Raw genomic sequence first — 23,617 nt, forward strand, 5'->3', positions numbered from 1 at the left:
GGCCCCTTATGCAAGCATATTTCAAATTGTCCTACCAAAAATGTATTTCTCTTATGGAGTTAAATCGACAAACTTGTTTTTGTCAAATTTGCAGGTTTCTGTCAGAATCAAAGCTGCCTCTTCCGAGGGGGAAAGACTTGGCAAAAACAGCTGATGGACCCAGCTGTGAAATACAGGAATTTCCAAATCCAGACTCTATGTCAGGAAATCAACTCTGACTGGCAGCTGCAATCCAGCTGTGATGGAGCACAAAGGGATCTCTCAGAAGACAGCTGAGACCAGATCCCTGCTCCCAACTGCTTAGTCCTCCCCAGAGCATTGAAGTTTGTTCCACAGAGCTCTAGAAGCATTTGATTACACCGAAGAGGGATGTTCACTGAACTGTGATTTCATGAAGCTTTTGAGAAAGTCTAGGTAAAGAAATTGAGAGTGGGTGGGATGAGTTTTCCCAAGTCCTGTTTGAATAGGTAGACTAAATCATGGACTGGCAGGCTCAATTCAAATAACTTAATTACCACATTTAGCATGAGAGATTTGCCTTAGATCCTGTCTTATGATTATCTCACAAATTCCGGGAAGGGAGAAGCCAAGAGCCCGCATGCACAGTTGCAATATAACCCAAACCAAGCTTTGACACTGCTATCTCCTCCTCCTTGCCTTGTGCACATACCTTAGATGCGGAGAAAAAGAAACACTCCTGCAGTGTTGGTGAGAGTATAGAAGACTGGCCCACCCCATATGGAAGCAGTATGGAGGTTTCTCCATAGACTAAAAATGGATCTGCCGTATGATCCAACAATTCTACTTCTAGGCATGTATTCAAAGAATACAAAAACTACTTCAAAGGAATTTTGCCCTCCCATGTTTATTGCAGTACTATTTGTAACATCCAAACTATGGAAACAACCTAAGTGGCCAAATATAGACGAGTGGATCAAGAAGCTACAGTATACATAGTGGAATACGACTCGGTGGTGACAATGTAAACTCATGTCATTTGTGGCAAAGTAGATGGAGCTGGAAGGGCTTATGCTAAGTGACATCAGCCAAGGGAAGAAAAATAAATACCAGTAGAATATAAAGAAACTAAACAAAAGGTTGAAGACAAGCTTGCAAACTGATCATAGAACTGAGGCACCCAGATGGGGGAGAAAGGAAGGGTGAAAACAGGGTGGGGAGAGCATCATGGACTGTGGTGGAGGACTATGGCCTTGCTTGGTTCAACGACAGCTTGCATTCTCTGATGAGTTGTCTCTTTTAGGTCTGTCCATATCATACTTTGACTTTTCTATACGCTCACTTTTCTTCACTTTTTTCTAGAGCTTGTGTCCTGGGTTAAATAGAGGTTTAGAGGGGGAGGGAAGAGAACATTAATTCAAAAAGAGCATTTATTCAGTCAGCGAATATTTATGAGCTTCTCCTCTCAGTTGTGTGCTCTCTAGAAGTGGCCATAAAGTGAGCAGTTAGAGCTGTGACTTTCTCCTACCCATTGAGCGAGGCTCTGTGTGGATACCCTTGGTAAAAAACCACCCAGGTGTTATATTGCTAGGTAGTAGCACATTTTATAAGAGATGCATTTAAAACATTTTAAAAATTTATTTCTGTGTCACGTAATATTGGTTCACAACACAATCTATGGCTTAGGGGTACAGGTTCGCACCTCTTCAGATGCATGTTGCCACACCCCACTCCCCACTCGGGCACCCATAATACTCTGCTGTGGTCCATTGGTTTCACTATCGCTTTTGTTTTCCACCTCATCCTCCTCTTGTAGCTTCAGGTTTATAGTCAGATTCAAAACCACTTTTTTAAAGCTAACATATTAACAAGATAATTATTAAAACTGTAACAAGGCCCTCTCTGGTGGCGCATCGGGTTAAAGCACTGCACTAAGAAACTAAAGCCACTTCCGCACGAGTTGGATCCCCGCCTGCCCTGGAAGTGATCCACATGGCGAGGCAGACCTCTCCTGACCCGCCCGCTCAGCAGTGTACTTCATAGATCTGCCTGTTCTGTTCCCCACTCTGTCTCTGGTGAATCCTCTCACGGTCCGCATCTCTGGTCTGTACTCCAGTTCTGTACGAATAAATAAATCTTAAAAAAAAAAAAAGAAAAACAAAAAAAAATATTAAAAAAAAACTAACAAGATGTTAATGAAGCAGCGTAAAATATAGACTGAAGAAAACTATGAAGGAAAGGGCATCGAAAGCTGACATTTGCAGCCTGTTCCTTCCTCCTCTCCTTATCCCCACCCTGGACTTGCTCCCTGTTATAATCTAGATACATTTCTTGCTCCAGGGATGCTTATAATGCCTGCCTTTGCTGGTCGTACTGATAATTCCGGGTAGAGATAACCTAATAGAATGGGGATTGGTAACTATGAATGGTGATGTGGCAGCAAAATGAATTGGTAACTATGAATGGTGATGTGGCAGCCTCCACAGGAAGAGGAGGAATATTTCCTGTCTAGCTACTACTGCTAAGTAACAAATCACCCACCATCTTAGTGGTAAAAGACTTATTTTAGATTTACTCTCAGGTCCCATGGGTTAGAAATCAAGATAGAGAAAGTAGGAATGTCTTGTCCTGCCCCACTATTTTTATAACCTTGGCTGGAAAGAACTGAATATGGGAATTACATGGTAAATGAAGGCTGGAATCCTCTGGAAGTATCTTTACTTATTCTTATAGGTTGGTGCTGTGAGCTGAGTCCTCCGCTGGGCTGTTGGCTGGAACACCTACATGTGGTCACCTCTCCATGTGGTCTCTCAGAAAGGATTAATTTGTTCTTCCTGACAACGTGATGACTTACCAAAAGGGATTTTGCCAAGGACTTGGCAGGAGGGCATGCCAAGTCTTATAGATCCTAGAGGTCACTTCTGTCCTTTAGGCTGAGGATGTTGACATCACCTGAAGCAATGTCAAATTGCTTCAGGTTTAAGAGGACGACATAGGGGAAAATCTCAGTGAGGGGAAATTAAGGTCACATGGTAAGATGAGCATGGAGGACGGTCAGTGTTGGGACCATCTTTGGAAATTGCTGCCTGCCACATCTTCTTAAAGATAAAATTTTGAGAAAGTGATTAGAATTTAGGAAAGGGAACTGGAAGCCATGATTTCATTCTTTGGAAATTCTGCAGTTGCTAACTTTCTGAATATGTTCTGCTGATTAAACCTCCAAATATTGCCTGCAGTTCACTCTACCATGAATACATGTTCATGTCTTCTTTGTCCTTTTAACTTGGATTCACTGTTCTAGCCCTCATTCTATTGACACATCATTGATAAAATATTTTCCAATGAACCAAGATAGAATTAATTACACATTTCTCTGCGCTTCTAATAATAACCAATATCTTATGAGCATTTTTCTGTGTACCAGGCACAGTTCCATGTAATTTACATGCCTTAAATTATTTTAAAGAGTTTTAAATAATATATGCATACAGAGCTGGGGTACAAGCCAGAGGTGCAGGGATAGTGAAAGGATTCACCAGAAACAGAGTGGGGAGCAGGACAGGCAGATCTACACGGTAACACTGCTAAGGGGAGCAGCGGGCAAATCAGGAGAGGTCTGCTGTGCCATGTGGGTCACCTCGGGGGTGGGGGATTGAATTCTTACTGAAGCGGCTGCGGCAAGCTTCTGTAGTACTGTGCTTTAAGCCTTGTGCCACCAGGGAGGGCCAAATCACTTATTTTCCCAGCAAGCCTATAAATAATATTATGGTTATCATCTTACAAATAAAGTAACTGAGGCACAGAAGGATCACATAATTTTGCTCAGGGCATATGATTTCAAAGTGGTGGAACTAGGGTTTAAGTCATAGCCACGAGGTATAACATACCTACTGTGAGGCACCATGGGAGAAAAACCAGAAAATATTTACCAATTCAGTAATCCAAAGAGTGTAAGTATAGTGTGAACCCAAATTCCTAAAACCATGGTCAACTCAACCCTTACATCAACCTCAGGTACCAGCTCCTCCTTTTAGTATCCAACGAATCAAAGGCCCAATGAACAAAAGACTTCACAGTATTGACAGGAAAAAAATTTCTAGCAATGAAAATGTACTTTTAGAAGAGGCATAAAAAGAGAGCTGAGAACACCCAACTTTACAAAAGCATTATTTCATACATATTTCCATGATGTCTGGGAAGGGTTAAGGACATGTGGAAGAGAAACATCATTTAAATAGCTCCTCTCCCCCAGCTTGGCAGTCCTTGGACTTCAGAGATGCCTATAATTGCTCAGAAGTGCAACCTCTCTCCTTGAGAATCTTGGCAGATTATATAAGCATTTTACTTTCTCTTTGCAGCATCCTACCTGTCCTACCATACTTCCAACCAACCCCTACCTGGGCAGTTGTCAATGGCAAGTGATGGTTTGATGTCATTGGGTCATTCTGAGTTTTTCTTGAGAGAAAATAATGTTACCTATAGTATGACATGGGTATGAACATTTAAGATATAAATCTTTTTTTTTTTTTTTGATCTGGAAAGTTAATACTCAAGATGCCAGAATTATGGGAAACTCAACTTCTGAGAGGTAGAGCTTTCCTCTGAGAATAATCTGGAACTTCTTTTCTTTGCACAGCCCACGTGGTCCCATTTCTTCTGCTGCTGTTACTAGCATTGTTGCCACACCTGATCTTCTCTGCAGTCTGAGGCGGGAATAACTTTCCACAAGAAGTCATGACTCATTGCTAACTTTGGAAATCCAACACTCTGTCTAGGGACTCTGAGGTGATACAATCCCCTAAAGGTAGATTAAAATGTTTGCCTGGCTCTGTGTAACCAATTCCCTCTTCTTCCTCCCCAAAGTTGGGGTTCCCAGCAGGGTGCCCATCTGATTACCACACTATGATTCATCTTTTTATAGGCCAGTTCCTGTTATTTGCCTGTGATGGAGTGGTAGATGCCTGCTGAAATAATCCTTGGAAGCAGCTGTGGGATTTAGAATGTGTCAAAATTTAAGATTTACATAATTTTTAATGAGTATTCCCTGAGGGAGACTGTTAGTCTTCCAAAGTGATCTTAAAGACAAGCATTTTCTTTCTAATGACTTTTCAGTTCAACTTGACTGTTTGAGCTTCTTTTATTGGTTCTTGTGAAATAATTTATTGGAAATTTGTTCTTTGATATACTTTTGTTTTCTGGTTTCATTTTCTTTCCATCCTTTTGACAATCAGACAGAATTTCAGGATGTCATATTGGTTCTGCCTTGGTGACTTCATGCTCAACTTCAAGGAGGGACACATGGCAAGAAATGTAAATTGTTGTACTCTGCTCCTCAGTCATCAAATGTCCTTGTTAGCATTCCCATTTTTCGTTAAATAAGCTATTGTTGCTCTAAGTCAGTGGGTTCACCACAGAATTTGTAGCACAATAAACAAAGTGTAAAATGTATGTAATGAGGACTATCTAATTTTCTTTAATTGCACATTGAATTACAGCCAGCGTGACCCTAGAACCAACATTACTTCCTCAACAGATAGCCTTGATATACAGCAAATTTTTCTGCCATGACAGGTTTATTTCTTTGTTGAAGAATTGTTTAAGAGGTGTTTCATTGTGTGTTGCAAAGATGTAATTGGTCTCTCGCTGACTTATTCATGTAATAGGTGTGGTAATAACTACACTTCATATTTTAGTACACGTGCTTCTCATTCCTTTCCAGGCTGGTTGCTTTATCTTAGAGGCATCACATAAAGTAACATTAAAGAACATCTATGGGAGGATGATTTACTACCTCGAATCTCAGGGCTTTGGTTTTTAGAGAGAAAAATAGTAGCTGTATATCAAATAAGGTTGAAAAAGAGTAGGTTGAATCTCTGCTTAGGATTCTTTTTAAATATTTAAATATTAAGTTATGTTTTTCTTGAAAGACAGAACTCTCTGGAAGTTCTTAGTGACTAACCAACTGCTACACTAGATGATGTGCATTGGGATTAAACACCAAACATCCCCCCCCAAAAAAATAGTGGTGGGGATAGATATTGCCTCGAGCCTATATTGAATTTAATCTAAAAATCATGTTTAATTTTTTCTTTTGCATCTCTAACTTTAGTCCTATCTGCTGATTCATCTTGCATATTGTTGTTCTTATCCTACTTTTTGTATCACCATTTGCTTTCTTAGCTATATAATTGAGCCTAGCTGTATTCATAAAATGAAGACATTTCAGCTTAATTGAAGATGGGTAAATGTGATATTGGAAGGATGTAAGATTTAGAAGAGCAGACAATTCTGGCATAGCATGGCAAGACTCAATGAATTTCCAGCAGCAGTCTGATCTGAAGGGCAGTCTTTGGTGAGAGTGAGTTGGCACTGCTTGGGCAGGTGGCAGGATTGCCATGGTAATACTGACACCGATGGTACCAGAAACAGGGCAGGCCATTGTCCTCACTATGGCTGACTCAGTGGTCTTTTGCTCAATATTTAACTCAATGATGGTTAGCAACAGTGGAGTCTTGCCTAGACAAAAGCAGCTGCTGTGCCAGTGGGTACTAATGGCAGGATTGACATTTTTGGTGTCAGGAGTGACTAAAGACATGACTAAAGCAATTAAAGAAAGTGTGGAGGAAATGAGTTGGAACACTGTCATGTACAATTAAACTAGGTTCGAAGAAAGATATTCACGTCGATTATCAGTGGCTGAGCTTCTGGTTTAGGTTAGAGAGGCTGTGTTTTTATTAGAACAGTAATAAAGTCAGATACGGTGTATGATTGCAGTGTTAAATGATTAGCAAATGTGAAATGTGTAGAACAATGTCTGCATGTTACAGATTAGTTAATTTTATTAACATTACATAGTAACAGTATGCTTATACAGCTCCCTTTTGTTAAGGATTTCATTCGCATAATATAGACAAAATTCTTATGCTATAGCTTTAGTTTATGTATTACTATAGACAGATTTGTGTCCTTCCAAAGTTTTATATTGAAGCCTTAACCTCCAGCGGGAATTTCTTTAGAGATGGGGCTTTGATGGAGGTAATTAAGATTAAATGAGGTCAAAGGATGGAGACTCAATCCAACAGGACTGGTGTCCATAGATGATAAGGAAGAGACATGAGTCTTCTTGCCACATGCATAGAGACTAAGCCATGTGAAGACACAATAACAAGGACCATTTGCAAATCAAGTAGAGTCTTATGGAAGCTAACCCACAGACACTTTGATCTTGAAACTTCTAAAGTTGTGAATCAATTTTTGTTTGTTAAGCCACCCAGTCTACGGTATTCTGTTATAGCAGCTAGAGCAGACTAAGATATAAATGAAAACCAAAGACCCAACCGTTCCCTCAATTTCCCTTTATTTTCCATAATCCAACATATTTGACATGGCTTGACTTCTTGTTTTCTTACCATACTGATCAAAACTGGATCTTGCCATTAAAAGGTTTTTCAACTTTTGATTTAAAATAAGCTGCCTGAATAACTATTCTCCCCACCCTCTTTCCCGAGATACCACTGGAGGTCCTCTTGAGCATCCTCTCCTTTTCTGGGATGGGGACTGTATGGTATCTACTACTGAAGGGTCTGTAGTGAGATAACTTTTGTATATGTCACATGTAGAGCCGAGTCTGATAATTTCCCTTGTGGTGGGTTGGGCCTGCTGGTCCTTCAGGTCCTTCAGGGCTGACTAATGGCTCCTTGTCCATCCTTGAGACTCTTGGGATCCTCAAAATCCCCACAGACATGGGGACATAATACCAAACTCACCTACCTGGTACTTCCACTGGGTCATATCTCCTCCAACAGCTTGAGACCATTGAGGCCTTGCTTCCGTGTGGTCTCAGGTCATTTGTGAAACGTCTGAGTTCTGAAGTGGCAGAGAATGAGCACCCTATTCTGTAATCCTCTTATGTTCACTAGAGGTGCTTAGATTTCCCCCAATGTCTTTCTCATTTTTCATTTCTACACCAAGGACAAACTGCCCTTCTGGCCTATCCTCTCCTTTCCCTACCTTGAGGCTTATGTTCACACATTGTAACCCACTCTTTCTTGCTTTGACTTTCAATTTATGAAGTTCTGTTTTTGGAGTTCAAAGAAAATACTACATCAAAATTCTGAAATCTGAAAAGTGGAGGAAACTGTTTTTAGTTGATTGTCCTACCATGGACAACAATAACAAAGCAAGCAATGACATACAGGGCCCTGGGTGCGCTGCCAACCTCCTAAGCCCTGAAAGCCTCAAGAGTGAAAGGGAAATCAGCAATAATTAAGAGCTTAAGAAGAAAGGTATATCTGAATTAAATATTTTCAAGCATACTCTCCTTACTGTACTGTTTGTTTAGTAAATCTTTCCACAGGAAACCCCTTCGCCTAAGACATCTTTATCTTTTCTTGGTATCTTCTCCCCTTCAGAAAAAGCTATTGCCTATTTAGATTCAGTGTTGGTCTCCCCTCTGGCCTTTCTGTAGGGTTCAACCAAATACAGCACACACAGCTTTTTATGGGGAGCAGCTATGAGCCTTGATGTGACCGTCCATTGGAAGTCTCAGCAATTTGGGGGGGGGGGATTACAATCTAGAGGAAGCAAAAGCTTCCTGTTACTCTGATTCCAGAGCCCTGCTTCCATGTTTGGAAATAGTTTGGGGAATTGACGGTGTCTCCACAAAACCCCATTGTTGACTATGTTCACTGTCCAACAATGTGGAGCAGTGTTTATCAAGGGTAGACATGGTCTGAGCAGCAGGCAGCCCCTCCCCAAATCCTGTGCTCCCCAGTATGGTGTGAACAAAATGGGCAAGAATTTTTAGTCTCCCAAGGACTTAAAGGAATTTTGACTAAAGGGTCAAAGAAAGGACTTGATGGACAGTGATCTGAGATCAGGAGACTGAAATTGAGGAAGGCAAAGATCTTTTCAAAGATTTTTATTTATCTAGTATTGATTTTGTATTTTGACTAAAGAGTTCTAAGGCATCACAAAAATCAGGCAAGAAGACCACCTCTACCTGAATGGATGTCACCTCAGGGCACCCAGGGCTTGGTGGCCCAACTCTGCCAGAATAGAGAAGAACAGAAAGAGGCCAATATCCAAGGACCAAGCAAAAAGCTTCTTTAGCTTCAGACCAGTAAGCATTGTGAGTTGGGACTTCAGGTAATATTTGTCTTCACAAAGTGCAATAGGGGAAAGCTTAGAGACAACAAATTCTTACCCCAAAGTGTTCAAGATTTTAATGGAATAAAGAAAATGATGATGCTTCAATTTGACTTTGTAAAAGTCATAAAAAGAATATGCTAGAATGTAATAAAAAATACATCTTTTTTGTAGTAGACTGGGAGTTTATACATTAAAATGAATTCATTTATAAAAAATGTTACTCTTTCCCCAATTTTTAAAATGACTCATTAAACTTGTTTAATACTTTAATTAGTCTTGTATAAAATTTAGACTCAGATGAAATAGTTTACTCAAGGTCATAGTTAGCAATTGGTAGGGTCAAGCCTTGATCTGATCTGATCTGATATCGACTTCATATTTCTCACACTAAACCTGAATCTCAGAGCTACATGGTTATTATTTTTATGCCATATGCATGTTCTGTATCATGTTTACTCTGCCGGAGGGTGCGGCCTGGAAAATGACCATCACTACACCCTGCTGTAACTGACCTTCGCTTTCCTTTCTCCTTTGTTCTTGTTTCTTTCTCCCACATTTATTTAAGCTCTCTGAGTGGGCCCCATGTTCTATTAGTCCTCCAGTTTGTTCTTTTGGGACCATTCAGCTGAGCCCCCATGACTAATGACCGGCGCCTCTGAAAGCCTTGTTTGCCTACACCAGAGTGAGTGTGTGTCTCTCAAGATTAAAACCATGTCATATGGAGCCACCTTGCTGGGTGTCTGCCTCAGGAAGCTGAATGTGAAGACAGCATTGTCTTTGGACTTGAAAACCTGTAAATTAAGACTTCATTGTGTTGAGAGGTCCAGAAGGATTGAGTTTAAGATGAATGGAATAATCATCTTCCAAAGAAGTAAATTTACTTGGCGGGTTTCCACTAAAATGGATTTTAAAAAATGTCAGATGGAACTAAAACATTTAAGACATATGGTGCATTAACTAAATGTTTAAACATTTGCCTTTAGCTGCAAGAACATATCATTATGAGATGAGCTCAGTGAGCTATGTTGAACATCTTTGACTGAATCACTGTCCAGTAGAGAGTTCTATTTCTTGAATCTATTTAATATAAACCATCCCCAGATGCTTACAACAGATACCAAATACGTGTTATAATTTCACTGCTGAATGCAAATGCACATAAAAATGAAAGATCCAAATGAGAAAATGTATCTGTAATGTCAGTCATTACCTTTTATTTAAAATAGTGTCTATAGGAGAAGGATGGAAAGATTTAGAGTATCACTGTATGAAACAGTAAAAGTCATGGAATGCTATCACCCATTCTACTGTCTTCCAGAAAATCCTTTAATACTTTAATGTACAGTCAGCAAATAGGCAGCAAGTGTGGGAGTGCCCCCCTATACCCCACAACCTCAGCAGCCATTGTTAATCAATCACAACACTTAATTTTCCTGCTGAGCCTGCACTTGGTCTGAGACTTTTTCTCTACCCAGCACTTCAGGCAACCAGTGCCCATTGATCCAAGTTGGCACTTACAAGGAAACCTATTTGCAATTTCCAGGCTCAAAACAATGATAGAGCAGTGGGGTGTTTCTCTATCTGCTATGTCTAACAGATGTGATAATTTGTGGCACAAGGTCATTGGATGCTGTTGGGATTTATTCCTTAAATTAAAAGGATGACTTTGGGGATACTAGATGAATGTTCTGGAAGAATCCACTTGCATTTGGATAAATTTTTTCTACTTGTGTAATGGGCCAGTCTTCTATTTCCAGGAAGATTATATCCCCTTTCTCTTACTCTGAATTTCATAAACTCTGAAAATGCTGAGGATTGTAGATCCATTCAAAATATAACTTATTGGGCACAGCCAGAGACCTTGTCATGAATTTACATTCTGGATATTGCAGAGGGCTTCCTGGAGGAACGGGGTTTGTGCATTGGGAGGACAGGTACTTAAGATCTGACCTCATATGAATCCATATTTTTCTATATAGGTTTGAAATAGTAATGTAGTTATGTAGTTTATGTACTTAATAAACTGTTAAGCACCAAATGATGAACTTTCAGTTAACCATTATAACATCCCTCTGAATTACTACATCCCCATTCTTTGGATGATGAAAATGAAGCTTATGATACTAGGAATTTATCTAAGAGCACACAGAACATATCTGTACTGGACAGATGTAGAGAAGTGACAAATCCTCAAAGAAAAATGTAAAGAGTTTAGTAAAAGGACTATTTAGAGATGAGGGTAGGATTAAAGGACCCAGTAAGGGGTGTCTCCAACGCCTACAAATAAGCAAATAAGCCTTGGAACCATTTATCACTTGACACAGTGTTTAGGACCCAGCAGAAACTCCGTGAGCTATCACTTTAAGGAGATGAAGTTCTCATTGCCTGGAGTGTTGGGGGTGGGGAATGCCTGTGCCTACCAGAAGCCAGTTCTAGCTGGAAGCCTGTGCAAGAAGCCCATAGGGATTGTCCACAGAGGTCAGGACAAAGCAGTGAATGTAATTGAGGAGGCAAGAAGTCTAAGGAACTTGATGGTGGTGTGGCAATTAAAACCAGCATTGCTTTGAGCCCATCCTCATAACTGCTACTTTATACTAAACCCCCCTGCCTGGAGTTTAGGAGGTCTAGTTCTAGAAGTAATAGCACGTGTTTTGTTTTTACTGCAGAAGAAAGACAAAGAGAATTTGACCTTCCCAAGTCTACCATGGTAGAACACACTGTCCTTGGCACACAACAAACAGTGAAGGCTATTTGTATTATTTCTTCTTCTTTCTGTTCCTTCCTTTTCTATTTCTCCCTTTTTATGCCATAGTTCTTTGACTCAAGTGGTTCTACGTGAAAAGAAAGTTGAGTTGCAATTTCCAATGATTTTATTTATTTATAAGATAAGAGGTTGGTGGGTATTTATTCCCAACTTCCAGAAGAAATTGAGCCTCATGATTTGAAAGCCAATATTCTTCTAATCCTGAAGTTTCCTTTAGCAAAACAGGAGCTGTAGACTCATACAATATGAAAAAGAATTGATTGTTGAAAAAGATGGTAGCTATTTTATAATTGTTAAATTTATACAAAATTTATCAGGGCACAGATATCTAAGCTATGAATCATAGAAAGTTCTAGAAACATCACTCACTCCACATGGGTCTCTCTCCCATACTCTCCCTCCTCCTCTTACCATTCCTCTCTCTCTCTCTCTCTCTCTCTCCACTTTCTTTCCCAAGTTTCCCCCTTCCTCCCAATCTCTCTTCCTCTTCTCCCCCCTTTCCCTATGTCCTTTTCCTTCTGTTCCTGCTCTCAATAGTGCTGAAGAGACATAGTTTAGGTTGCAAGCTCTAAATGCCAATTGTCTAGATTCTGGTCTTCAGCCATTATTAAGGATGTGACTTTGTGTGAGTTGTTTTGTGTCTCTGAGTCTCAGTTTCCTCATGTGAAGAGTTTACTAGCACAATTATTGTTTCTCCCTTTTCCTTTCTCCAACTTTCCCTTCCATTTCACTTCTTTCTTCTAAAGCTCAGATCCTCGAGTATTAAGTTGTTTGCTGGGTTGTAAATTCATAAGAAGATAGAGAACTGATCATCTGCATGACTTGGGTTCTAGCAGAAGCTTCAGGAAGCACTGGACATGTGTTACATTTCCAAGGAATGATTACAAAGGAAAAGTTTGTTACTTCTGTTGTTTTGAAAATGTTTATTTTTGTGGTTGGACAAACTTCTTGAAGGCAATGCCCCTGTTGCATCAAGGGGTGAGATATAAAGCAACCGACTCCAGGAATAATGGATATGATTTAAGAAACATCTCTTTGGATGGGCTAGACAGAGACCCATGGGTCGACAGAAGAATTGTGCAATTGTTCAGTATTTAAGTCTCCCTGGAATGGCTCAAAGAGGGAGCGATGTGAGAAAAGAACTTGTGGATAAATAACTCTGGCACAGAGCACCATACCATCTGCAGACATTGCAGAAATGAGCAAGGGAAGCCAACGAGCTGTGAGTGACAGAGATTAATCTTCAAAGTCACAAAGGCATGTAGTTCCGTTTGGAATTCAGACAACACTGGACTGGAGAGCGTTACAGTCCAGGAACATTTCTTTGAGGCAATGAAGACATTTATCAGCCATAACTCTCAGGTGACTGTGTGTCCTGGAATCCTAGCTATTACTGAATCAAAAAGAATACAGCAGAAAGACACTTCCTTTTAAAAGTGGGAGAGGTAGCAAGATGATAATGTCTTTTTCAATTCCTTATCTAAAATAGCTCACCAGAACCTTCGAGGTTCTCACATCCAGAGGCCAGGGAAGGATAAAGAAGGGGTCATCACACACCATACACTGTGGACTTCCTGTTGGGGATGAGTGACCACATAATTGTTAGAATAACAAGGGATGCTTAAAAATTAAAATTAGGCTCTATGGAATATTAATGAATTGATCAATACATTTGTATTTATAAGGTGCATTTGCGTGTGTAAAATAGTTTTACTGAAAAACCATTTTCAAAAAAAATTCTTTCTAAAAATAACACCTATCCAGTTATTCAAGCAAAATGAAACAGCCTTTTCATGATTATTTTGATCCTATGAAACCTATGACATAAATAATTGTGCTTGATACACTTTGCGTACATTAATCAGCTTCTGGGCATCCTGTGTTTATAATGCCATTTTTCTGGTATTCCCAAATAGGTTTTTTTTGTTTTTTCCCCAACATGGTTCATTAAATTATTTCCCCATAAAATTGCTTGCAATCTTCCAAGTATAGTGTATGGCTAACACATTTGAACTTCTTGGCATTTTTAATTGACTTAGCTATGAATAATATTTTTTTCAGATACAGAAGTACCTGGTAAGCTAAGAGAAAATATTATTAGCAAAGTATATTCTTAATTCTCTCTTTAAAAACAAAATGTGAGATGTGTCAACCCAATATTTTAATGCATCCTTTTTGTTTTGCCTCTATTCGGTCTTTGTCTTTGAAAAAACATGTTAATCAATTCTTCAATTAGTTTGTTTCTATGATTCTTTTGAATGTTTCTCCAAATTCAGATGCTGCAAAAACTAAGCATTCTAATTTTCACTTCTTTCCAGTACAGAATGTAAGTCTATTAAATTAAAAAATTCCATCAAGAATCTTACTGTAAGTTCAGATATTCCAAATAGCATTTGGGATTCCAAATTAAGAAATTATATATCATACCTGATTATTCATTTTTTGGTTTACTTCTTTGATATTTTAATGATAAGTTTAGTGACATGGATCATTATCATTACTTTCTGGAAAATCTGCACAAATGAACCACTAACTTTAGAAATCGATGTTGTGTTTAATAGATTTGTACCTGAAATTTTCCTATGCTCAATAAATATCACTAGACCCTCCAAGGAGATGTCAAACACTAGCAAATACTTTGTGCAAGTTACATGCGCATTGACTTTCCAAAGAAAAATAAATACAGTTTCTGTTTCAATTTTATTAAACATGTGCTTCAACCGCTGCTAAAGGGTTATTGTAAAGCTTTTAAAAACTTATCAAATAATATAAATAAGAAGCTGTAGATTTAGTGCCCATCGTTAATGATAAAATTGCTACAGTGGGAAAGATTCTCTGCACATTCTACAGAAAGACTGCTTCTCCTTCCCACATTTTATTATTATTTAAAACATTTTCATTTTTTTTTGTGGAGAAGAATTGGGGTATAGGTCAGAGATGTGGGGGGTGAGAGGATTCAACAGAGTGTGGAACAAAACAGACGGATCTACTGAAATACATTGCTGAGGGGAGCAGCGGGCAAGATAGGAGAGGTCTGCTGTGCCATGTGGGTCAGCTCCCTGGCTGGGGATAGTACTCGTGCCATAGCAGTGAGAGCACTAAGACTTTTCCCCTAGGTCACCAGGGAGGCCCCCTCTTTCCCACATGTTTTATAATTTCCATCTCCCTTGCCACTGTGACTTTACATCCTCATACATTTTGCTTGCTATAGTACTGCTGAGATAACAAGGTTAGATAACACATAACACACTGGCAATGGTACCATTTGCACATGGACACAACACAAACTGAAACCAAAGGGGGTCCTTGCTTCCCCGGTCCCAGATGGAGGGTTTTCATATGTGGCATCTAGAAAGGGCCAGAAGAAGAACAAATGGTCATCACTGTTTTCAAACACAACCATGTGTTAAATCAAGAGCCCTTTTTATAGCATGCACATTTCACACCTCGGCTAGATAAAATCATGACAGAAGCTAGCAGTGACAGTGGAAGCCATATAATCCAGCATGTTTTAATGTATCTTAATAATAATACTTTCATCAAATGAAAGATCTGAGACACATGTTAAACCAGATGGGATGCCACGATACTAGACATAAACAGAGATTATTGATGCAGGTCTGGATACATGCTTTCCCGAATTGGCGGGTAAGGATTCAATATTCAGCTTATCCTGGACCAAATTCCATTGCAGCAATTAATAGTTGCATGACCACAGGCAAGTGTCTTCAACCTTCTCATTTGCAAAATGTGAGCCAACATGCTCCATGGGTTGTTGTCAGGAGAAAAATATAATTGACTCAAACAAAGACACTACATGAGATAGTGCAGTCACCATCAAGCACCTCTTACCCATGATACAGTGGGCTTGAATGTCTTGGGTGTTTACTACGCAGGCCTATTATCGCATGTAAAATAAAAGCATGATCAGAAAGCATCAGGGAGAACAGAAAGGAAGAACAATAGGTAGCCGTTTGAATGAAGCAAGAGTCTGGCAGCATTGATAGATGGCTTAAATTTATATCACTATCCATTCAAAACACGAGAAGAATCACAATTTATTGAGCACTTCCTTTCAGTGCTAAAGCGAGCATTTATCCCTCTCACCAATGCTTTATCCATAATCATCACTTTGGGCAGTAGCATTATCACCATTTCACAGATAGGCAAACTGAGGCTTCAGGATATTTTCTGTCAGAAATAAAGCACAAGCTCCAAAATCCTAAAATTTATCACTGACTATGTTACATCTCAGAAGTGAAAATGATCACAGAAGTAAAAATGTGTCAGAGACCAGCTCCAACTATTGAGGTGTCTGGAGGCAAGACAGGCAGGACCCTAAGGTGGGAAGGCGTCGGTGACTGGAGGTTCCAAAAAGGGGAGAAGGAGAAAGGGGGGTGAGGAAGACACAGGAGTTGGAGTTGGGTGTCAAAAATGTCCACAGCTTCCCCACATCTGAAGTGTCAACGGGTTTCTGCAACACTAAGTAGAATTATGAAAAAATGGGTTTGTTTTTCCTGCTAAAACCCTCAAAAGACTAAAAATCTTTGTAAACCTGACATGGGTGATTCATCTCTAAATTTATCTAAACAGGGTTCTGAACTGACCTGTAATCTTTTCCCTATTAGCAATAGCATTCTATAATGACTTGGGCATAAAGATATAAAAGCAGCCTATGCTTCAGGAACAACCCCCAAATCTCAGCACTGCAGAGTAATGAAGGCTGAGTTGTTGATCTTTCTTTCTGTCTATTGCAAATCAACAGGGATTGACTCATTAAGGTAGCAACTCTGGGATTCAGGTGAACAGGTCACCACTGTCCATTACCAGCCAGAGAGAAGAGAAGCTTTTAACGATATTGCATGATCCAGCTCAGAAGTGACCCTCATTGTCAGCTAACTCTCTGGATGGACCTAGTTACATGGGCCCACCCAAGCACAAGGTGGGCAGGAGAAGAATTCTGCCTGTGTATGTAAGGGAAGAAAAATATATATATATATATATTTGCTAAACAACAATAATCCTCTCTATACATCTAGTTACCAAAAATGTTGTCATTTATTATTCTCTCTTAATTGTCATAAAATGCCCTGCTTCAAGCTTCAGGTGGTTCTTTCTAAATATATTGTATTATTAGGCAGACATATCCTTGTTCACATGCTATAACAAAATTTCCATCTTGTTTCCAATGGAAGAACATCGGGTTTCTGAGTCACTTCTGTCTTTTCTAAAAAGTTCTTTTTTTAAAAAGTGACATTAACTCCTAGCTAAGGGGGATTCCTTAAGGAAATGTGTCATTTACTTGTCTAGAAGTCAATGAGCTCAAAGAAAAATAGGGGTCGGGCTGAAAGGATGTGGAATAAAAGACCCAGTTAATGCCTAAAAGACGCCAAATTGGAAAGAGTTACTGTTCCTTGTATCATCCATCACTGCAAATAGCTCAGTAGGAAAAAGACTACCTCCAGCTGGCAGTCTTGCCATAGAAATAGATCATTTCAATAAGGGTGGCAGAGTCTCAGAGCTCAACATGACTAGCAACATTCCAATGACTAGTTCAGAACCAAAAAAGGTAAGAATTGAGTGAATGAAAATTCAATCAAATCCTAATCAGAACCAAAAAAGGTAAGAATTGAGTGAATGAAAATTCAATCAAATCCTAATCACAGTAAAATTCAATAAATCTGGGAAACATTCTTGTGTTAGGTTTTTTTCTTTCTAAATTTTAATCAGTTGTAAACTTCTGTAAGGTTATTCATTCAGTTTTTAAAATGAATTGGCCTTTTCATAGAAATCTATATTCAATGGTATAGATAGAATTTAATGTCCTTGGCTTAAATGTGCCACATAGAAGTGAGCAGTGTTTTTTGGCTGCATGCTTAGCAATAAAGGAGGATTGCAGCAGACATTTCAAGTTCATGAGGATGGAGACATGCAACATACAGATTGGGAAAAAAATCAGTTTTCAGAGCATTGGATGCCACACATAGAAAATTCTTGACTGTGACAGTATGAAACTCATTTGGTAATCATGGAGAAGTAAGACCTTTCATTTCAACCAGTGGTTATTTTGAACACCTACAAATATGACTGTAAATACTTTACACACTTCAATGTCCGATGTGAGATGAGAAGTAGTATTGGGACATCATACTTGAAAATTCAGAGACCACACAGGTCAACAAGAATAGTCAATGAAAAGCGATGAAATATTAAATCAATGGATTGAAGTTATTGATCAAAGTTTATATTTTGCAGAGTAAAGTAAGTCCAAAGATATATAGGTGAAAAATCAATAACTTTCTTTGATGTCTTTGTCACAGCACATTTAAAATATTACAGAAGAGAGAAAACACTTCAACTTAATAACTATGTAATTCCCATTTCTGAAAATACTGCTCATACTAGGTGGTAAATTAAGAAGTGTTTTTGTGTGATGTTTAAGTCAGCCTACTTAGGTATCATTTGAGATTGTTTAAGACCTGGACATGATTAGATGTTGGTTAACATGTGATGTGCCTGTTAATATTAACAGGAGAGAATGTTTGATAAAAATATTAGATGCTCTGGAGTAATTTAATAAAGAAATGTAGGAGTAAAAATACCTTAAAAAATTTAAAATTCCCCAAGTTATTATTATGAATGGAATAAATTATGACAAATGTAAAAGTACCTTTTAATAAACTTGCAATATTGGCTGAGAATATATGTGACTCCAGCTAGCTGATATAGTTAAATTAATAATTGAAAAATTGTATTTCTGTTTATTGAGGCAATATTTGATTCACAACACTATATGTATCTCACCTGGGCAAATGTATGTTCTCATACCTACTCACCACCAAAGTGCCAGTAATCCTCCACTTGAGTCCATTGACTCCCTTCTGGCTTTGTTCCTAGTTCCCTCCTTTCCTTCTGGTGCCCTCATTTCTGCTATCAGATTTCAAGCGACTGTTTTGGTTTGCTTTTATCTGTCCCTTTGCTTTGCTTTGCATTTCACATGCGCGGTAACATTTGGTATTCTGAGAAAATACACTTTAAGAAACATTACTATAGGTAAATATGACTATTAACTAATAAAATATTCAACCTAACAGAAAGTTGTATGATTCTAAATGGGCACCCACCTAGTAACCTCAAAAGCATACAACAAAAGGTAACAGGATGATAAGGAGAAAAAGTCAGTTTCACAAAGCAGAAATTTCTAACATTGTTCTCTCAGGTGACAGATCAAGCACACACAAAAAAGTCAGTAAGCTTGTGGGAATTGCCAGCCACAGGACACTGTATTCAGCAGTTGTAGAGTACGTGTTCTTCCCGAGTACACATAAAAAATTGATGAAACTTTATGACTGAGTCACATACCATAAAGTTCACCATTTTAAAGTGAACACTTCATTGTATAATAGTCATCACTATCAATTCCTTAACATTTTTGTTACCCCCCCCCCAAAAAAAACTGTCATGATTGGCAGTCATTGCCCATTTCTCCTCTTTTCAGCTGAACAACTTCTAATCCAGTTTGTGTTGCTAAGGGCTTGTCTGGTCTGGAAATTTCATATGAATGGAATCATACAATTTGTATAGACTTTCAGGCCTGCTTTCTTTCGATTTCCATGTTTTCAAGAGTCATCTATTTTATAGCAAGTACTAACCTGCTATCTTTTTCGTGGTTACATAGTATTCCATTGCATAACTATCACACTTGGTTTATCCATTGTCAGTTGATAGATAGTTGGATTATTTTCATTTTTTGGTCTACTATCAGCAATGCTTTTATAAACTTTCACAAAGAAGCTATTGTGTAGGCTTATGTTTATATCTATCTATCTATAGATAGATATCTATCTATAGCCAAAGGCATATAATGAGTGTAAAGGTTGATGAAATCCAATCCAATATTTCTTTGACTGGTCATGTTTTGATATTTTATCTAGGAACCATTATCAAGTCCAAAATTATGAAGATTTATATGTATATTTTTTCTATGAGTATTGTAATTTTAGCCTTTATATTTTTTCTAGGAGTTTTATAATTTTAGCCTTTTAATTCAGTATTCCATCCTTCCTGAATTAGTTTCAGGATGGTTTCACTTCCAGATGGTTTCACTTAGCGTTCTAACTTCATTCTTTTGCATGTGGGACTTCTCTTGTCCCAGCACCACTTGTTGAAAATACTACTATTCCCCAGGGAATTTTCTTGGCACTATTGTTGAAAATAAATTTGATCAAAATGCAGTGTCCATTCTGTCTACCCCTGCCAGTACCATATACTCTTGTTTACTGTAGCTTTGTGGTGTGTTTTGCATGAGTCTTCTGATTTTGTTTTACTTGATTATTCTTTAAAAGATTTATTAACTTATGCATATAAGAACTGGAGTATAGGCCAGAGGGGCAGAGAGTGAGCGAATTCACCAGAAACCCACCTGAATCCTACCAGAATTCCACACAGAACAGGGAGATGTACTGAAATACACAGCTGAGGGGAAAGTAGGTGAGACAAGAGAGGTCTGCTGAGCCAAGTAGGTCAGCTTCCTGCCCAGGGATCCAGCTTGTTTTGCAGTGGCTGCAGAGAGCTTCACAGTGCTGCTCTTTAACCCCTTGAACCACCAGGGAGGACCCAATTAATTATTTTCATTGAGCTAACACTGGCTTATATTTCTGTTGGCAGTTTGGAACTCTAAGGATCTCCCCCACCTCAGGTATCACCAGCTTAGCGCTCCCACCACCATGACGCTCCCTTCCCTCTGTTCTTTTTTGAGATTATTTTGCTAAAATGAAACTAATTATTTCATACTTGGGTGTTCTGCTTTTCACAGGCCAGAACATCAATTTGGTGACAGTGAGGGATGCCTTCAACCACGTGATTCAGGATGACGGTAAGAAAAATCACAAAAAGACCTCTGGGGTGGGGTGGTGACCACTGTGCGGGTTTTTGTGGAAAATACAGATGTCCTCTGAGATACTATGTCCTGAGCTCTCTTTGTCAGTCCAGGTCTAGTGTAGACAGCTTTCAGCAAATATAAAACCTAAAAACTTAGATAGTATAATTAACTGTTAATTAGAAAATTAAGCATAAAGGAGAGAAATTCTTTTAACTGAAGAGCAGTGAAAGCAGTAACGAAGAGGGGAAAATGTGACCTCTGTTGTGTCACTCTTGTTTCCACATAAACTTTGGGTTAACTTTGTCAATTTTTGCAAAGAAATACAAGTCTTTTGATAGGTATACTAGTATTCCAAGAATAGGTATACTAGTATTCCAAGAGTTCTGTAAGTTTGGGGATGATGTTCCTTGATGATGTCTTGTTCTTAATTTTATTCTTGTTTGCCCTCTCTCTTTTTCCTTAAGTAAGTGTATAAAAAATACTGTCAGGATTGTTGATTTTCAGCAATGCAAAATTCATTTTTATGCTTATTATAACTTTCTGGAGGTTTTAAAATTTTAGCCTTTATACTTAGATATTTTATCCACCATATATTGTTGCTATTGCTATTATTTCCTTTGGCTATATTTGTATTTGGTTATTCTTTGTCTTAGTTTCTTAGATGGAAGGTCGATTTATTCATTTGAGGTTTTCTTTTTAACTATAGGCATTTATAGTTATAATTTTTCCTCGTAAAGTATCTTTTTAGCTGCATCCCCTAAATTTGTTATGTTTTGTTTTCATTGTTTTATTTCAATGTATTTTCTAATACTTGTTATTTATTTTGTCTGACCCACTGTTTATTTAGTAGTATATTACTCAATTTCCACTCCTTAAATATGCTTCTGTTAATGGATCTTTAAAAAAGATTTATTTATTTATAGAACTGGGGTATAGACCAGAGGTGCAGGGGGCTGGTGAGAGGATTCACCAGCAACAGAGTGGGGAAGAGAACAGGCAGATCTATTGAAATATTCTGCTGAGGGGAGCAGCAGGCGGGTCAGGAGAGGTCTGCTGCACCCCATGGGTCAGTTCCCTGGCCAGGGATCAAACTCATGTCGCAGTGGCTGTCATAGTTTGATAGCACGAAGGCTTTCCTCCCTGCACCACCAGGGAGGCCCTATTAGTTGATTTCTAATATTCCACAGTGACTAAAAACATAAGTTTTGTGAGTTCATTATTTTTAAATATCCATGTTCATGGTCTAACCTCTATGCTCCCCTGGAGAATATTTTCAAAGCCCTTGAGAAGAAGGTGCACACTGCTGTTATATGGAATATTCATTGTGGTGCTGCATCCTGCATGTCCCTGTTGCTGATGTGACCAGCTGTCCCCTGTCCCATCCTTTCCTTCTGGTAGCCTCAGTTCACAGTCAGATTTCTAGAGTTTGTTTCAGTTTAGTTTGGTTTGTTCCTTTGTGGTGCATTTTTATGTTCCAGATATGAGTGAAATCAGTTTTTTTCTGTTGCCTTCTGACTCATTTTGCTTAGCATAATCCCTACCAGTTCTGGCAATGTTGTTGCACATGGTAGATTTCAAATTCCGTTCCTTTTTTTTAAAGATTTATTTATTTATTTATACATACAGAACTGGGGTACAAACCAGAGGTACAGGGGTGGTGAGAGGATTGACCAGAGACAGAGTGGGAGCAGAGTAAGCAGATTGATGAGGGGAGAAGCAAGCGGGACAGGAGAGCTCTGCTGCGCCATGTGGGTCACCTCCCTGGCCAGGGATTAAACTCTCACTGAAGAGGCTGCGGCTAGTTTGCAGTGCTGTGTACTGACCCACTGCACCACCAGGAAGGGCCTTTTTTTTTTTTTTATGGCTGAGTATTACCTTGTGTCTATACACTACATCTTCACATCTTCCTCATCTTCATCTGTCCTTGGGCACTTAGGTTGTTTTCGTAACTATTTAAATATAGTTATTGCAATGCTGCAATGAACACAGGAGTGCATATATCCCTCCAAATTACTGTTTCTGTATTCTTTAGATAGATACGTAGGAGTGGAATTGCTGAATCAAATGACAGATCTAATCTTAATATTTTGAAAACTATTTTTCTGTTTTCCAATCTATACTCCTCAAAATAGTATTGATTTATCTCTTTCTTCAATTCTCTCAGTTTTTGTTTTATTTTCTTGGGCTCTTCTATCAAACGCGCATGTTTATAATATATCTTTTTGATAGGTATGCTCTTTTATCGTTATAAAATATCCTTCATATGTAATAATTTTTGTCTTAAAGTCTGTTTTGTCTAATAAGAATATAGTCACATCATCTCTCTTTTGATATAATCTTTTTGCATAGTATATCTCTTTCCATCATTTTTATTGGAAAATATTTGTGCTTGTAATTTTTTTCTTTGACAGAAAAAGTCTGTATGGGAAATTTATAACTATATGTAAACTATATTAAAAAGAAGAAAGATCTTAAATTAATAATCTAACCTCAAGTTAGTTGAAAAATTTTTGATAAACAATATTTTCATATAAGTACAGAGACTTACTACCAGATTTAATGTCATGTTGAAGTTATGGTAATTATGACATGTGTAATCACTGCAGGGATATAGAGATCAACAAATTGAAACAGGAACATATGCAAAACTTAATTTATGTTAGACCAGTTTAAAAAAAAAAGAACCATAATAAGGGCCATAATAAATGATGCTTGGATAACTGGCTATTTAATAGGAAATTTTTTTTAATTGATTCTGTACTTTCTACCATAAGTTACAACTAATTTCAAGCAAATGAAAGGCAATATTTCAAAGGGTCTAGAGGAGTCTCTAGAAGAAGGTCCTTATGAATTTGAACAAAAAA

The sequence above is a fragment of the Condylura cristata genome, unplaced genomic scaffold (assembly GCF_000260355.1).
Source record: "Condylura cristata isolate star-nosed mole 26May11 unplaced genomic scaffold, ConCri1.0 scaffold00009, whole genome shotgun sequence".
Classification (NCBI taxonomy): domain Eukaryota; kingdom Metazoa; phylum Chordata; class Mammalia; order Eulipotyphla; family Talpidae; genus Condylura; species Condylura cristata.